Source organism: Mus musculus, chromosome 3 (assembly GCF_000001635.26).
Source record: "Mus musculus strain C57BL/6J chromosome 3, GRCm38.p6 C57BL/6J".
NCBI classification, from domain to species: Eukaryota; Metazoa; Chordata; class Mammalia; order Rodentia; family Muridae; genus Mus; species Mus musculus.
This window is the reverse complement of record NC_000069.6, coordinates 97,928,692-97,947,299: the sequence shown is the minus strand read 5'-3', so window position 1 is coordinate 97,947,299 and position 18,608 is coordinate 97,928,692. Positions and strand designations below refer to the sequence as shown.

The window sequence follows — 18,608 nt, the reverse complement described above, 5'->3', positions numbered from 1 at the left end:
ATCGGACCGATCATTTAGTGCTAACAAAGGATTCAGGGATAGGGGTGGGGGATACAGTTAAAACAAGATATGCCCTGCCCACGGGAGCTTTCTTTCCAAGAGTTAGTTCCAAACACTGTTAACAAGAAAGCCCAAAGACTGAGTGCACACCCCAGCCACCTCACACTTACTAATGGTTTTCTGTATACCCACAGCTGTGCTATTTTAGTGTTGATAAAGCTGAATCTCTACGTTAGATTTTAAAGTAAATAGGAGCACGCCTTCACGTATTCCCTCCTAGTGCCTCAGCTCATCATTTGGGGTGCCCTACTTTGGAGCTCACTGTCTCTAGGCGAATCAGATAATACCCCAAAAGTGCAGCCCCCGAGGGTGAAGAAGGCTCTAATATCAAGGTAAGCAATGCTTTCCTGAACATCAGGGAAGTAGGAAATAGTCCCAGAGAAAAGGAAGACTGAGTATTTCTGAGCATCGCAGACCTACCCTGGGGACCAGTCAGCATCCTTTGGTCTGTGGTAGAGATTACTGGCAGCCTTAATGCCCTTGACTGGTATCTGATTAGCCTTTGTTATTGGTTTACAAAAAAAAAAAAAAAAAAAAAAAAGCTGCACATGAAAAGCGACCTCACCCCTGAGGAATCCATTTCCTGCCCTCCGCATGTGTGGGCTTAACAAAGAACACACTCTTATCTGACAGTGGCCCAGAGCCACCCACCCTGTGTGTCCACAGACAGGGACACAGCAGCCAATGCCCTTGCCATGAAATTAGGCTGCAGAGTTCTAACTCTCTTCCTAGCCCTTCCCTGACCATCATCTTTAAACTTCTGTGCCTAATTCCCTCATCTGCGAGAGGACAACAATTGTACCAGGACTATGAACAATTTCTAATGTTTCTGTGCTAAGTGTATCACATGGGCCCTGTCACAAAACTACCAAGATGATAGCTGTTAATTAAAAATATAAATATATAATTTATTTCAATGTTTACTTTCATTTTTATTGAGGCTATTTGACAAATACTGTAACTTAAAATTCAATGACCAGAAATGCAGAAAATGTTTCTAGATTCAATAGTGAATAGAGAGCTACTGCATTTAGAAAAGCTCTGGCACACACCTTTAACCCAGTGCTGGGGAGGCAGATGCAGACAGATCTCTGAGTTTGAGACCAGCCTGGTCTATAGATCAAGTTCTAGGACAGCCAGGGCTACACAGAGAAACACTGTCTTGGAAGCCCCCACACCCCAAAAAAGTCTAAGAAAGCCGCATTTAAGAGTGTGATGTTTGTTTTGCCGTTGAAAGACCCTCAGTGCTGTCCTTCTAACTGCCATTTTATCCAGCTTCTGCAATCACTACTATAAAATGTTTTCTAAATTTAGACCATTATCATTTATGAAGTATGACTTCATACATTTGAATTTTTAATTTTCACTTTGAATCTGCATGAGCAAAACATAACAGGACATGGCTACCATTATTAGTTACAGAAAGAATAAACCCCAAGTCAGGATCTATGTCATTGGCAAGTTAACTGGTGGCATTTAACGATTAGGCTCTAGTGAGCCTAAGAAAAAACCCAACCTAAGGTACTAACTAACAGTACATCATGTTCCTCTTCTTAGTAACTCATGCTCTTGAAGAACGGAAACCCTTCTATCCCATGGGTGGTGTTTGACATGGCAAGACAATGAGAAGCCTTTGCGAGGCTGGTTTGCAGTAGTTGTCACAAAACTACAATTTTCCTCTGAGAAATCAGCAATGTTTCCATCCCAAGAAATAAAGGTTTTAAAATCATGATTAATATACTATACCTCTTTTAATACAAAGTAAGCTTTTCGCCTCAGAAGGTGTAATTCTCTTAACAATCCTAATATCCTCTGACCAGAACTGTACTCAAACTGCCATTTGAATGGGATTCATAATATAAAGCCATTTTCCCCCACATGATATTTTCTATGTGCATGTATAAGATCCCAAAAGGCAGATGGCTGTCAGTTTAGAGAATTTTTATTACAGGTTGAGCGTACAAAATGCTTGGGACCAGGAATGTTTTAATTTTGTTTTCAGATTTTAGAGTATTTCATAATACCCTAAGGATGTATCCAAGTCTAAACACAGAGTTCATTTATATTTCTTGTAGCTAAAGGTAATTTATATAACCTCTTCAGTGACCTATATTTTGACTGAGACCCATCAGAAGGCTGGTATGGAATGTCATTGTCCCAGCCTCATGTTGAACACGTGTGGGGTTTTGCAGGAAAATCTGTATTAGATGTGCTTCACCTATGTGATAAATACTCACTTATATGACCTGTCAGTAGAAACCAACAAACTTCTTTTTCCAAGTCCAGAAGTTACTACAGTGTTGCGGTTGGCATAAGATTCTTCTTGTATGTGGGGTTCAGTCAGACTTAATTTGCTAAAGCGCACTGTCATGAAATCCAGGGAAACCACGGAGTCCCTCCTAAGCCCAGGACTTTCCAGATGAGTTTTCATGAGCTGCAGAGCCTGTGCACTTCTTCAGTCCTTTTTCATTCCTTCAGTTTTTTGCAGTATTTTCTTGACTTTTTCTTTTTTTTTTCTTCCTTTGCTCTTTCCCCCTGGCTGCAGTCATCTTGGCCAAATTCCAGGGCAATCCAGCGCTAGCTAGGAACCCTGGCTTGCGGGCCAAGTCACTGTTGCGAGGAAGCTGTGTGGGTCTCTGCAGCTCACGCCATTCTTAGCCCAAGCCTTCATGTCAAGCATCTTGGGCTGCAGTGGTGAATTCTAATTTTTTTGCCTGGGATTATTGAGGGAGCCAATGACAGTTCAGAGGACTGTTGGCTGATGTCTTTTTCTTTAGTTCTACCACATACTTTGGAGAGGCTTAAATTCTGGTTTGTGGCAAAGGTATCGTCCCCCGGTGGAGGCACTCTTGGATCCACATGCTCTTGTCCCATGCTCAGGAATATTCTTCCATCCTCAAAAGCCAAAAGTCTCTGGCCCTGTGTGACACCTGGTGGCTCTTTGCTGCCATCCTCTCTCTGACTTTTCCTCCTTGGGATTCCTCCTTGCTCATTCTTCCACCAACACCTTGGCCACATCCACCTCCGCTGGTAGGTTCAGGGCTCTATCTTGTCTAGCAGAGCCAAGCAGGGTCTGAGGGCTGGGGGTTGGGGAAGCTGGAGTGACCTGTCACAAGCCATGGCACACGCCAGGAGCACCTTCCTCCCTACCATGATATTATAATGAAGATACTGCACTGGCTGGTTTTTATGACACAGCTAGAGTCTTCAGAAAGGAGGAAACTCAATTGAAAAAGAATGTCTCCCGTGAGTCTGTAAGGCATTTTCTTAATTAGTGATCTATGGGGGAGGGCCCAGCCCATCCTGAGGGGGGCCATCCCTAGGCAAATGATCCTGGGTTCTATAAGAAAGCAGGCTTAGCAAGCCAAGAGGAACAAGCCAGTAACCAGCACCCCTCGAAGGCCTCTGCATCAGCTCCTGCCTCCAGGGTTCTACCCTGTTTGAGTCCCTGTCCTGACTTCCTTCAATGATAAACAGCGATGAGGATGAGTGAGATGAATAAAGCCTTTCCTCCCCAGGTTGCTTTGGTCAGTGTTCCATCACAGCCGTTGTAACTTTAACTAAAACAGATACTATGGTCCCATTCATTTTGCAGGAAGCTAAGTCTTAGAGTAGATACTTTGTGTGTATTAATCTACACAGCTAGTGTAGTGACAGAATCCCAGGGTCTTCTGGACTCTGAAGCCCATTTCTCCTTCACTCAGCAGCAGACCTCAGAATGCTCGAAAGAAGCTTTGAGTAACCTGAATGCATCGTGTGAACAAGGCACACAAAGTGGAAGCCTTAGGCCTCTTGCTCAAGTCTAAATTCAAAAATTGTTTTCTAGGCAGGCTTCAAGATCAACAGAGGAAGATTCGCTTAGAATCAAGAAGAGGACAGATGGGAACTGAGACATGGCTCCGAAGTTAAGAGCACTGTCTGCTCTCGCAGAGGACTGTGGTTCAATTCCCAGCACCCAAATCATCTCTGCTTCCAGTCTTGGGGGATTATAAACTCTCTCCCGGCCTCCCTGGATATAATGCTCACATGTGGTACACAGACATATATGCAGGCAAAACACACATAAAAGAAATAATAAAAGAAAGAAAACTTTCAAAAAGGATAAAGTGTCAGGCATGGGAGTGCACTCCTTTAATCCCAACATTTGGGAGGCAGAGGCAGGCAGATGTCTGTGAGTTCGAGGCCAGACTGGTCTACATAGTGAGTTCCAGGAGAGACTCTGTCTCGACAAAAAAGAAAAAGGACAGAGAACCTCAAAATTAAGTCCCTTATTTCATAGTTCTTTGGAACAGTGTGAGGTGACCTCAGTGCTGAGTGGATCCGGAAGAAAAAGACCAGTTCAGGCCCCCGACTTCCTCCGGATCCACCTCAGTAAGCAGCGGTGACTTATCTCTTATGCTGTGTTCAGTGATCTTGATGAACGAGCCAGTCTCCGTGCCTGCAGCCTTAAACTCCAATTTCAGCAGCTCTGCACTCAGGGGAGAGGGCAGGGAGGGCGTGCTCACAAGCTGCGCTCCTCAGGTCAGCTAAGCTTACTCAGACATGGCCTCATGGGGGCATCAGAGGCAGTGGGTGGGGACTTGAGCCCGAGCCCCCGTGGGCTGGGCTGGGAATTGTAAAGAAACGCTGCTGAGAAGGATTTTGTTGTGGTTGTTCCCTTTGTTTACTTTGGGCAATGCTGTCATTTTTTTAAACTGACCCTTCCCAGATGAGGTCCTCAGTTTTCAGCTGAGTAAAGTCAGGGGCCTTGCCAACGGGGCATTTGAAAAGCTTTGTGGTCAGTTGCTGGAGGGAGTCCTGGGCAGCTGACACCCCTCCCCCACCCAGAGAAACACAGACAGGGCTGCTAACCTGCTGACTGCAGCCATGCGCCTGTAGAGCAGACCATCTTACCCCTCTGCCTTGGTGAGGCACTGTGGAAGGCCAGGCAACTTTCCACGGGAAGGGAGACGTTAGCCATAGCCCTCCCGGCCACTCTCCACCGGGCTCTGGCTCCCGGCCGCGTCCTGCGGGTGCCTGGGCTGGCGCTGGGCTGTAGTTGAGAATTGCTGGCATCCACTTCTTGGCTTAACACAAAACACTTTCCTTCAGGGATATAGATTCACATGGTAAATCCCAACCCAAAGGTGTGTGTGTAATATATGCTTTTCTTTTCTGACTTAAGTTGAACACCATCTGTGCAGCTATGTAGAAATGAGGGAAAAAAAGAAAGTTCCTTTGCTGTATGCTTTTAAAAAATTCTCTAGTTTCTTTTGGACCTCAGATACCAAAGAATGGAGTCTTTTATGTCTAAGATTAGAAACATCTGGTCTGCATGTCTAGGGAAGGCTAGACTATGGTAGGGTGTAGATTGCTAGACTAAGGTGGGTTGCCTTGCCCTTTTGAATTATTGCATCTTGAGTCTTAATGGACTGAAAGTCACTCAACACAACCTCTTAATTTTAATAACATGGAAAGAGGCCAGAGAGGTGAGGACTTACTGTCGGAGAGCTTGTGTCAAAGGTGAACCAGCACTCAGGTCGCCTTTGTCTGATCTCCACTGTAAACTGTGCTTAGGGAGGACTTGAGGACTAAACGGTAAACCACAAAATGCACAACCCCTGTATTTGGGGCCCTCACTTATCTCCAGTTCTGCAGTTTTCCCCGATGGATGTTCAGAAGAGAAGCCTGAGGCTCACACTGTGCCTACTGTGTGCCAGGCAGTTGCATATATTCCTCACCTCATCTTTACAACAGTTCTGTGAGGGAGACCTTGTTATGACTACTTCGTAGGTGATGGAGTTGAGAGGTACAGTTGCCCAGCTGTGCCCAACTAGAACAATGCAGCATCAGGACCAGAATCCAATTTTCTTCTACACTATAGCTCCTATGCACATCACACTTAACAGTCAATACCTTCCAACTTTCAAAACCAAGGCGTCATTTTCCAGATTTTTAATAGTGTAGTTACAGTCATTTAACACACATCAGAAAGCGCATTTTGCCAGGCACAGCTGAGATACCGATGCTATAGCCGTGGACAGTGAACACAAACACTTTTCTTCCAGAACACAGTCCCCAAGGGGAGCCAACAAGTAACCCTTAAAATAAGTCCCACAAAGTAAGACAAGCTGCTAAAGCATGAAGCAGGAGGAGGAGTGGGGAATCCTGGAATCTGGGGAAAAGACAGAGATTTCACCAAAGGAAGTTTTCTGTGTGGGTGGCATTAGAACAAAGAGCTCAAGGAGCCTGAGAGAACAGACCAATGGACATCTGGGGGGAGAGGCTGAAGTGAGCCAAGGATGCCTTTAAAGTCACGGCAGAGGCAGAGAAGAGTGTGCAAGAAAGCAGAAGCACAGGGGGTGGAAGGCGGTGGACGGAGGCCAGGTTGGGTCGGGGCCTGTTCTGAGGCAAAACCACCAGCTTTTCTCCTGCATGAGAGGGGAGCCAGGCACTGAAGCACAAGACAGTGCATTCTAAGTTTCTAGAGGATTACTAAGTGTGCTGAGCTGAGAGCAAGAACAAGGCAAAGCACAAACACTAGCTGGGAGTCCACAGCAATTCATCGGGTGACGTGACGATGACAGGGCCCCAGGCAGTGGACACAGACGCAGTTCTGTGAGCCCAGTACTACTGGCTACAGTTCTTACATGCCATGGCATCATGAAACGTGCTCCTGTTTTGGAGACTTGGATATTTCCAGCCTTGCAGATGATTATAGACAATGCTGTCATTAATATCCCCACTCCCTGCTTTTGCATATCTTATTTCTCTGGGGCAAATTTCCAGAAGTTAGATTACACAGTCACAGGATGTTGTTTGTATAATATTAATGACATTTTGTTATATTACACAGTAGGGTCAGGGGTCCTTTGTGTGTGTGTGTGTGTGTGTGTGTGTGTGTGTGTGTGTAAGAGACAGAGAGACAGAGACAGAGAGAGGCTGACTGATTGATTGTGGCTGGGGTCATTGGCTCATGCCACAGGGATCCTGTGGTGGTCAGAGGACGACAGTAAACCTGCTTCTCTCCTTTTGCCTTTGTCGGGTGCTGGTGATTGAACCCAAGCCATCAGACACACTGCGAAGTGCCGTTGCCTACTGTGCAAACCTCACCTACCAGGTCTCTTAATTTGTCGAGATTCAGAATCCTCTCCTACCCCCGGCATCTCTAACTTCCTCCCTCTCTTCTCTGACTCTCTCTGGCTTTCTTTTCTCTCTCTCCTTTCTTTTTGGGGGAACATATAAAGGGGAAAACTTAACAAAGCAGGACAGAGGTTACAGTGTTCACAGAGGAAGGCAGGAAAAGGCAGAGGATATTTCTTCTTTATTACTTGTTTCTTGTCTTTCAGCTGCAGAAAGCAGGCAGCAGCTGCTTCCCCGGGTGGAAGAGAATCCTCTGAGACAATCAGCAGCCTGAGGGAGGGCCCTGCTTACTCAGACTTTCTCGCCTTCTGGGGAGATCAATGGACTTTGCCATTTCCATTATCTTTCACAATATCCCCTGGTGCTAGCTCAAACTGCCCTCTCTGAACAAACATTCCTCTCTGGGGGGCGGGAGGCTTGCTAAACTTTCTGGCTCTTTTATTCCCAGCCTCTATCAGTGGGAGCTCTTTGAAAGGGCCTGTCGTTCCTTCAACTCCAAAGCCTACCTGCTCAATTTTCCTTTTCTAATTTTACGCTAGGTATGAGGTGGGCACTTTCCTTATTAGAATCAGTTTTCTGGTGAATTCTAGAGTCTCCCTGTGACTGGTGCTAATGCTAAGATTCATGGGGGAAGTGCAGGAGACTCTGTTAGCAGCAGTGTTAGCAGCAGTGTTAGCAGCAGTGTCAGCAGCAGTGTTAGTAGCAGTATTAGCAGCAGTGTTAGCAGCAGTGTTAGCAGCAGTGTTAAGCTGGTTGACTCGGGCTTCCCAATCTGAAACCTTACTGCCAGGCTACAGCAGTCAAGACCTATTCAGCGTAAACACACTCAGATCAGCGGGACAGAAACACAAGCCCTAACAGTTATGCTCAATTGAATTTTGACAAAGGCACCAAAAGAATTCAACAGGGTGGGGGATGGTCTCTTAAACAAATGAAAAGCCACTGGAAAGACTGGATATCCATGTACAAAAGAATCGATTTGGACAAATGCTTAATATCGTGCACAATAATAAGCTCCCAGTGGATTGTAGACCTGAATATCTGAGCTAGAACTAGACAACTTAGAATATTAAGCAGCCTTGAGTCACGTGATGATCTTCACTATAACAGAAAGACACGAGCTGATAAAAAAGACAAAATAACAGGTGACATCTTGAACTTCATTAAAATTGCACACATCTGTGCTTTGAAGGACACAAGAAGGAGAAAGGAGGAGTCTGGAGGTGGCACATACCTTTGATCCCAGTACTCAGGAAATAGGCCCCAGTGACTTTGAGACTAGAGACTAACCTGGTGAATTCCATTCCAGATATGGGGTTTGTACTTGAAATATTCACAATCCAATAATAAGAAGCCAAGCTGGGCAGTGGTGGCGCACACCTTTGATCCCAGCACTTGGGAGGCAGAGGCAGGCAGATTTCTGAGTTCGAGGCCAGCCTGGTCTACAGAGTGAATTCCAGGACAGCCAGGACTATACAGAGAAACCCTGTCTCAAAAAACAAAACAAAACAAAACCCAATAATAAGAAGCCAAATAATCAAAAATGTGAAAGGACACTGAGTGAGGGATGTAGCTCAGCGGTAGAATGATTAACTACAGTGCACCAGGCCTTGGGTCTAACCCCCAGCATCACAAAATAAAGAGGCAAATAAAAATGGGCAAAAGATTATAATTTTATTCCAAAGTAATTATAGAAATGGCTGATAAGTCATTAGGTCACAGAAAGCAAATCCCTGCCTGGTCAGAGAGCTCTGCTCGCCACCATGACTACAATAAAACACGCAGAGAAACAATTACTGCTGAGGAGAAAGAAATTATAGACCTTATTGCTGCTGGTGGGAAAATACAATGGAAGCATCCCCTTTGAAACGGCTTGACAGTCCCTCGGAACCCCGAGGATGGAGTTACCACGATCTAGCAATTCCACTCCTAGGTGTGTGCCCCAGAGAGGTGCAAACATGTCTATACAGAGTCTGCACAGAGTGGAAACAACCTAGCTGTCCACCAGCTGATGAACAGATAAGGTGTGACACATCTGTCCGGTATAATGTTATTTAGTAACAAAAAAGGAATCGAGTTCAGACAGATGCTACAGTGTGACTGAATCTCCAAAGAATTCCTGTAAATAAAAGAAGTCAGAAATTAAAGATGTCATACAGTGTGGCACCATTTACATACAATGTCAGAACAGGCGAATGGAGCCAAAACAGGAAAGCAGATGGTCTAAGATTAAGGAGAGCCCAGGGCTGGGGCCAGGCATGGGGAATAATGAGTCACCATGGCGAATGAAGGTTTCTCTTTAGTATGAAGAGAATGTCTAATGTTACTTAGAGTGATGGAGGGAATGTTCTACAACCTACTGAAAACGGAACTGTAGACTTCAAACTTGTCGCTTTGTAGTCCATAAATCACCTCTCAATAAAGATGTGTTTAGAGAGCAGCTTCGTTTTCACTGTTGAAAAGAGACATCGGATTGTGTGGTTCACTGCCCTCAAGAAATTCGTTCATGTAATGCATGAAGGAGCAGACTATGGGATTGGCCTAAGGGGTTGCTGGTGATAAAAGCTGAGGGGGAGAAGGGCCAGAGAGAGGAGGGCAACATGGTACAGGAAGGACACTGGAAATAAGGGCTGGTCAGAGAGATGCTCCCAGAAATGAAGTAACAAATTATCTCAGGGCCAGTAGCCTAGATGAGAAGCAGGAGGAGATGGGGGTAGAGTCTTCAGACATCTTCCTAGTGAGCATTTGGGTGGTGGGAAACGACGAGGCTGGTTTGTAGAAGTATGTAGAAGGCCAGGCTCAGCTCACAGCAAGTGTACCGTTAAGAGCGTGCAAATATTACTGTCAGCTAGACAAAGATTCTGCTTCACGCTAACAAATCTTATCAAAGGAAAATGATACTGCAGTTCCGACACCAGCCACAAACGGCAAGAGATTAACCCTTTCCACAAATGAAATGCGGATTAACACCAGGTAACTTTCTACGAAACTGCTTCTTCATTTAAGAGAAGTTAATGGGTGTAACCAGTCCCCTGGATCTCGTGTGTGTGTGTGTGTGTGTGTGTGTGTGTGTGTGTGTGTGTGTGTGTGAGAGTGTGTGTGTGTGTGTGAGAGTGTGTGTGTGTGTGTGTGAGTGAGTGTGTGAGTGTGTGTGTGTGAGTGTGTGTATGTGTGAGTGTGTGAGTGTGTGTGTGTGTGAGTGTGTGTATGTGTGAGTGTGTGTGTGTGAGTGTGAGTGTGAGTGTGTGTGTGTGTGTGTGTGTGTGTGTGTGTGTGTGTGTGATAACTGTAGGGGACAAAGGAAGCCCTGAGTTCTAAAGGAATGTGTGCTCTTGATGTGGGCTTGGCCATGTCAGAGACCCTAGAAAGGTCACGCAGGAATGGCAAAGCCTCCCCCATCCCAAGAAAAGTTCAGAGGGAAATGGCAAAGCCTGGTGCATATGTGGAAACTGATAGCATGTGAAGAAATGTCTACTGGAGTTTTCACCCCCATGTTCACAGCCTAAAGACTGCTCTTTGCAGAGACCAATCCTACCGAGATTAGCTAAGTGTCTCCTTGACCCAACTGTGTACCATAAACCCTGCCTCCTTGTTTATCTGTATAACAGCCTTGCCTTTTTGTTCAACTCAATATAACAAATACGTTGAGCTTCTTGGTGGTGGTGGTGGTGGTGGTGGGGGATGTTGCAGTTTCTCCATCAGAGATCCCATAGTCTCCCCAACACAGCTTCTCTGTGTGCCCATGGATCCATCTGATTGTCTTACTTCATTCCTTCAACACCACAGTCAGGTCTGTCTGTGGTACCATGCCTGATATGGCAGTAATTTAAAACAAATTTTAAGCCCCAAGTGATAGACAGGTTTGATTTTACATGTGTGTGGTAGCTTGAATGTTTGAATGCTTGGTCCCTAGTTAGAAGAACTGTTTGGGAAGGATTAGGAGGTGTGGGCTTGTTAGAGGAGGTGTGTTACTGGGACCAACTTTGAGGTTTCAAAAGCCCATGCTGGGCCCAGTTTCTCTCTTCCTCCACCTAAAACTTGTGGATCAGACATGAGCTTCTGCTACTGCTCCAGTGCCAGGTCTGATTGTCCTCCTGCTGCCACATTCCCTGCCATGATTGTCAGGGACTCACCCTCTGAAATTGTAAATATGCCCCCAACTAAATGTCAGCAGTTGCCCTGGTCATGGTGTTTCTTCCTAGTAACCCAAGGGTAACTAAGACAACGTGTCTGTCTATTTCAATTAGCAAGTTCAAAAACAAGAGTACAGGGAAAAGAGGCTGTGGGGAGGCTCAGTGAGTAACTCCCTGCATAAGCACGGGATCTGAGTTCGAACTTTCCAGCACCCATGTAAACAGCAGGGCATGGAGCCCAGCATTCAGGAGACTGAGGCAGGTGCACCTCAGAGTTTGAAGCCAGCCTGGTTGAGAGAAAGATCAAGACTCAGGACAGGGAAAGCCAGGACTACCCGAAGAAACCCTTTCTCGAAAAGCCAAACTAAATCAGAACCCAAAACAAACAACAAAGGCAGGGCGTGTCTGAACACGCTTGTAACCTGAGCACTGTGGAGTGGAGACAGAAAGATCCCAAGATCTGGCCCTGGCCAGCCTGCCTCACAGAAATGATGAGCTTAGTAATAAGAGTGTCTTAAAATAACAAGGAATTGTTAAGGAAGAGGGTAGTACTGAAAGAAGTCCTCCTCTGCCTCAAGATGCATGCATACGGGTGTCACCCCCTACCTAACAGGATATGCAACAAACAAGAATACAGGACAAGTTAAAGAATATAGTGGTATTATTATATCTCATTGCCTCATTGTATCTAGTCAGACACAGACACACAGACACACACACACACACACACACACACACACACACCCTGCCCTTAAAAGCTCAGAGCATGTCCAGACACCCAGCACATCACAATGACTCTTCCTTACATGTCGTAGCCTCTCCCCATCAAAGCCTGTCTTTTTCTGACAGCCCTGTGACACTGGGTAGAGGAGACAGAACAGCTGTGGCTAGGGCTTACTCATCTGTACAGTTACTAGATGGTGACAGCTAGAAATATAACACGCGTAAAGGTTTCATGTAATCTTAACCTTTGTAAAAGCCACATTGGGGCATATGGTTTTAATTTTAATAGAAACTCAACCATCCCTGCTCCTGCCAGATGAGAGCATCAAACCTTAGGTAAGAGGTGACTTGTTAAGATGTTGAGAGAGGAAAGGAGAGCCCCTCCCATTTAAAATAAAAGAAAATGCAGAGAGATTGTAAAGATGAGTCAGCAGTTAAGAGTGTGAGCTTGCTGCCTTTTTTTTTTTTTTTTTTTTTTTTTTTTAATTTGAAATGCACTGGCGTGAGAGTGTCAGATCCCTTGGAACTGGACTTACAGACAGTTTGAGCTGCCATGTGAGTACTGGGAATTGAACCCTGCTGCTTTGGAAGAGCAGACAGTGCTTTTAACCACTGAGCCACCACTCCAACTCCATACCTGCTGTTTTTACAGAGGACCTGGGTTCTGTTCCAAGCATTCATATCAGATGGATGATAGCTGCCTGTAATACCAGTCCCAGTGGATCCAATACCCTCTTCTGGCCTCTACTGGCAACTCATGCACGCACACACACACACACACACCAAACAAATCTTTAAAAAACTAACACTGAAATCTATTCTTTATTGTTCATGCACAGCACCCAAGCCCTTGCCTCCGTGAGCAGCCCAGGAATTCTCTGTTCCCATATGAATTTTTCTTTTCTAAAGATTGCAATGGGGGGCTGGAGAGATGGCTCAGAGGTTAAGAACACTGACTGCTCTTCTGAAGAGTTCAAATCCCAGCAACCACATGGTGGCTCATAACCATTTGTAATGAGATCTGACTCCCTCTTCTGGAATGTCTGAAGACAGCTACAGTGTACTTACATATACTAAATAAATAAATAAATAAATAAATAAATCTTTAAAAAGAAAAAAAAAAGAAGAACGTAATGGACTCATCTGGTCATAATCTGTGACAGATACAGTCACCCAGCTACTGCAGTTTGGAGGAAGCACTCATGATTCTTACACATCGCCTGAGGGATGTACTCGACTATTGCAGCATGCGGGTAAACCCTAGGCACACGCCCAGACTGAGGCTTGCTGAATTGGTGCCTCCCAGTCCCAGTCCCCTCTTCCCTGAAGAAGGTGGGAAGGAAGGTGGGAAGACAGGAAGAGAGCCATGAGGAATAAGGAGAGAGAAGGAGGGAGGTTGGGAAGCAAGAGGAAGGGAAAGGGAATTTCAAACATTTCCCTGACTACAGACTCCATTCTTTCACTTATTAGAGCCTTTCTAACTCACTGCTGTCAAAGTTGCTAAAGCCAAGACACCTCTACCACTTGTAAAGACGCTAATGCCAGAAAAGGAAACCCATTTCTCCAAAAAACGTCTCCCTGACCTCCCACTATGTTATGTCCCAGATGCCTCCATTTTAGTTTCAGCATTGAGCTGGGTCTTGGCAGAGCTGGGTCAGAAGCCGAAAGCTAAACATGCTTTGAGCTAAGGGACGAGCGAGACCCCAGGGCACATCTCATCTCTTCCCCAGTGAGCCTCCAGTCAGCCCTGGTTGGGTCAAAGGGTGAGAGGGGAACTTAACAGGCTCAGGCTCAAGCAAGCCCTCCTCCCAGCTGCGTGAACAGCACTTCCTGTTCTGTTCTCTGAAGTGTGAGCTTGGCACCCTGTGAAGACCCAAGAGCCTACTTCTAGCCAAGCAAAGCATCCTTTCCTCCACACTGAGAAGGTGGAGGAAAGATTCTCTGAGTTCTGACTCTTCAAAAGCAGGGGCCGGCTCTCCCCTCCCGGATTCTGAGGTAGCCAGGGAGGTGAATTCTAAGACGCTGTGCTGTGCACCCTGGGGATTTCCCAGCCTTCCTGGTGCTTAAAGTATGCATTCCATACCTTTCACGCCCTGCCATATACTCCAGGCTTTGGGATTATCACTTTTGATAGTAAGGGGAAGAAATACACATAGGTAGGCTGTGGTAAAATCAGACGCAAAATGTTTTTGATCCTCCCATTTCTCTTCTCTCCCCACTGAAGGAGGGACCGGGAAATAAGCGTTCTCACCTAGGACACAGGGTATAGCACGCACATGGAACATGGGAGTTCCCGTTAGTCAGGAAACCCGATAGATACAAAGAGTCTGCATCACTACAAACAGCGTTTCAGGTAGACAGACAGCGAAGGTTTACCAAGGACGTGGGAATCAGCACAGGCTGAGAGCGATTAACCAATACCCTCCCCAGATTTTCATCCTCGGGGCTGGCCTGAACTCAGAGCTGGGCTAGAATAAGGCATTAGCAATGAATAGTTGGTCCACAGCCATTTGCTTCTGAAACCTTCCCTTAGTCTCTATATCTCTGGTGCCTTTTCTTTTTAAAAAAAATTATTTTATGTGTATAAGGGTCTCTCTCTCTCTCTCTCTCTCTCTCTCTCTCTCTCTCTCTCTCTCACACACACACACACACACATTACAGATGGTTGTGTACCACTATGTGGACTGCAAGAGCAGTCAGTGATCTTAACCATGTCGCCATTTCTCCGCCCCCCCTGCCCCCCACCAGTGGCTTTTTGTCTCTATGCTGCGGTGACCCAGGAAGGCTGTGAGGGAAGTAGATGAAGGTGATGATTTATTAAACCCTGTGGCTTCTTGCTCCCTCACCAGAGGGTGCGTCTTGGGTCACGCCGGGCACTCAGCAGCTTTGTGGTGGGTATCGGTTTGTGCTTCCTCCCCTCTGCTTTCGATTCAATGCCTTCCTGTTGCAGTCTGAGCCTAATAAACCGCAGCCTCACAGCAGCTACCACAGCATGCAAACTGGATCCATGTAGGGCTAAGTGTGGGACGACAGGGGTGAGGGTAGGGAGGTAAGCAGAGGGGTAGAAGCTAGCTGGAAAGAAGAACAATTCCCAAGATAAAATGCCGTGCTGAGGAACAAGGATGCCTTCGAGTGTACTTCAAAGTCACCTCCTCCCTGGCTGCATTCAGCTGTGCTAACATCAATCCCGAGTGAACCTGGTTAAATACATGTTCATGTGCATTATAGTGGGGGGTTCCTTTCCTTTTCCTTTTTTGAGTCAAGATTTGCTTATGTTAGCTGCAATCCAGCAAAACCCCTGCCTCTCAGCGACTGGACTTACTGGCATATATCAACATACCCAGTTTAAATTATGATCTTAACATAGAGTTATTTAAAAATTCAGCGTCCAGGTTCAGTTCTGATCCAGATCAATGCCATTGTGAGGTTAGAACTCAGTCTGGATACATTTGAGGCCCTGCGGTAGAATGTGTCAGGGAAAGGAAAGTGCATTTGTGGAGATCTAGAAGAGGAAGCAGGGTGTAGTCTGGCTGTGGCACAGCCCTGCTGCTGAAGAGCTATGAGCTGTTAACCTCAGACAAGATCTAGAGGTCACTTTAAAGCCAAAGGGCTATAAACAAGACATGGATTTATCAGTTATGGGAACGACATCTTGATGGCCGATAGAAAGCAAGCAGAGAAAAACAGCAGGCAAGAGGCTGACAGAAGGTAGAACCCCAAGTGCGTGCAGACAGTGCACACACAGACCAGATGGCGACGGCAACAGTGGGAGATGTGGGTGCTCAAGGAGGATGTCTTACTGAATGTGGTGCTGATGGGATTTGGAGAGTAATCAAGGGTGAGTCCCAGGCTACTAGGTAAGCTGGCATATAGCATATACTGGGGTGACAAGCACTACAGGAAGAATAGCTTTGGGGGAGTGAGTTGGCTAATAAGGTTTCAGAATTCCCAAGTGGGGTTCTGTGTGGAAACTGAATATATAGATGTGGAATTCTGGGGAAGCTACTATTGATATATAGATCTCATAGTGCTATGGGAGGGCTAGACTTCCCTTGAAGATATGAAGTAAAACGGCTGGTACAGTACAGGATCTCTAGCAGCAACACTGCAGGAGCTTATAAGGGAAGAGAAACTTGCAAAGGATGCGGATGAGCCATGGCTAAGGTGGAAAACAACAAAAACAAAGCAAAGCAAAGCAAAGCAGTGCATGGAAATCAAAGGAAAACAGTGAGTGCGTCAAGGCAGATGTGGTCATCAGCATCCAACGCTGCCCAGAGGAAAGATAAAGGCTGATGTGTTCGCTGGATTTCACCATCCAGGTAAGGTGGTGTCCTCACCATTCCTAGGGAAAGCGCTCTGAATCTGCTGTGAGGCAATGCCATTACAGAAGACAAGCGCCATTAGAAACAGCGAAAAAACACAGCTCATTAGCTCATCCGACTCCCTTTCACACTAACCCCAACTGGGGTGGAGGGGGTGTGGGTGAAAGGTAGCTATGAATAAACAAAGCCTGAGGAGAGCCAAAGAGAGTTGAGGTTAGGGATCGGGCGACTTATTCCATGCCCAGGAGAACATCAGCCAGCCCAGGAGAACATCAGCCAGCCAGTGACGGCCTATATGCTCTCTGGTGCCAGCATGAGGATGTTGGTTAGATTACGCCAAGAATGGGATGCAATTCTCAAGAACAGGAAGAGGTTTATCCGAAATGGAAAGAAAATTCTGACCTGGGGGTGGAGTGGAAACCAGGGCAGTATTTTTCAGAAGAGCAAACCCAGAAATGAACAGACAAGGGCAGAAGGAATCAAAGAGCTGCCTGATAGCCTTCCTATCCTGTCTCAAAACAGCCAGCAGAAAAACATCGCGCTCAAAATCGGCTCTTATGGTACTTATTAGGAGAGGGAAATTACTCACCCCTCGGGTCCTCTTGACATATGACGCTTCTCCCTGAACGTTTTTTCCCCTCAAACAGAGAGCAACTATTCTGAGAATAGATGAGAAAATTTATCTATAAAACAGGAAAAAAGCAGCCCATAGGGCCCCAGTGAAGATCAAATGACAGCATTTCTGTGAAAGTCAATTTTACACTACTGAGAACAGTTCGAATGTCTGTTGCTTATGTTACTCAAGGCGACTGATAAAAACACAAGAATATTTTTAAGTTAATTTCTCTGTAGGACAGAGATACCATTACAGCACCAGTATGTGCATATATGACTGGGAATTATCCTTTGGACTCAGGAGGCATCAGGGCTGAGCACCTCAATGTCCTACAAAAATTTTTAAATTTAAAAACTCAACCAGGCATGGGGCAGATGCTTTTAAAGCCAGCAATCAGAAGGCAGAGGCAGCCAGCCTGGTCTACATAGGGAGCCAGCCTGGTCTACATAAGGAGGTCCAGGATGGCCAGTGTTACCAAGTGAGACCCTGTCTCAGAAAACCCCAAATGAAATTAAAAACAAGCAGAACTAAGTGTTAAGTTATATCTAAAAAACTTGGGTAGGGCGTGGTGTTAGAGTGCTTGCCCGGGATACACAGAACCCTGGACTGGATCTCCAACACTGTGAAAAAAAAGTGGAACTGGGGTGTGGGGTGGGGCAGTGGTGCTGGGGTGTGGGGGTGGTGGTGGTGAGAAGCTAGAGCAGTCAGCTGGCTTGCTCAAGCCCAAGGACCTGAGTCTGAACCCCAGGATACGCTCATGTCAAAGCTGACCACACAAGCTTCTAATCGCAAGGCTGGGGAGACAGGCAGGCCGGTTACTAGGGCTTAAAGCCTGGCCAGTAAGACTGACTAAAACTCAGCCATTTAATATTTTCTTCTCAAGACAGCATCTCTCTGTGTAGCTGTCCTAGAAATCACTCTGTTCACCAGGCTGTCCTAGAACTCAGAAAGTATGTGTGCTACCATGCCCAGGTTTTGTTGTTGTTTGTTTGCTTGTTTTTAGTGTTTTTCCACAAGCATCCCTGGTACCCTTGGGGGCCAAAATGTGTCAGAGCCCATGGATCTGGAGTTACAGTTGTGATCTGCCGCGTGCATGCTGAGAATCTAGTCTTCTAGAAGATCAGCCAATACTCTCAACTGTCACTGTTCTCTACCCTAGAGTGGTTTCTCTGTTGAGGAAGCAGCAGACTTTGGAGTTTTGCTGCCCTCTGCTGGGAATACTCATGGTCTTTGATGTGAACCAGAACATCTGAGCACTTGCGACCAGACCCTTTCCTTATGGTAAAAAGCCAAAGGAGTAGATCTGCGGTGACTTGATGTTCTGCTGTGATGTGCAGATTTCTGAGAGGGCAAATAAACTAAAAAGCGTCTAAAAAAAAAAAAGACTAAGAGAACAACTGAAGAGGTTGTCCAGAGTCCGGAGGAAATAGGCAAGAATGCTCAGGCTACACAGATCTTTTTATTAAGTACTAGGATCAAAGTCAGAACCAAGTGGAGATGAGGGGCTATATCACCAGTGCTCAGTATATCAAGACAGCGTCTCACCATGTAGCCCTAGGCTGGGTTAGAATTCCAAATCTTGCTTTTACCTGCAGTGCTAGGCATGGGTCTCTGTGTCATGCTACAGTGCTC

General features: G+C 46.0%; 1 protein-coding gene across 1 annotated transcript in view, besides 1 other annotated feature; it reads right to left on the bottom strand.

The window, feature by feature from the left end:
* The window catches only part of Gm5544 (predicted gene 5544), a 36,846-nt gene extending 19,719 nt beyond the window's left edge, over positions 1-17,127 (bottom strand). The window contains exon 1 of the mRNA NM_001033779.2: positions 16,950-17,127. The gene's annotated coding sequence lies outside the window, so the exon portion shown is untranslated. The remainder of the gene's footprint in view (positions 1-16,949) is intronic.
* Positions 4,413-5,389: an enhancer, noted in NCBI's record as "VISTA enhancer mm576". NCBI's record gives its function as "enhancer in: hindbrain (rhombencephalon)[4/8] | other[4/8]" and the evidence as "EXISTENCE:transgenic organism evidence [ECO:0001131][PMID:17130149]".
* Positions 17,128-18,608: the final 1,481 nt, after the last annotated feature.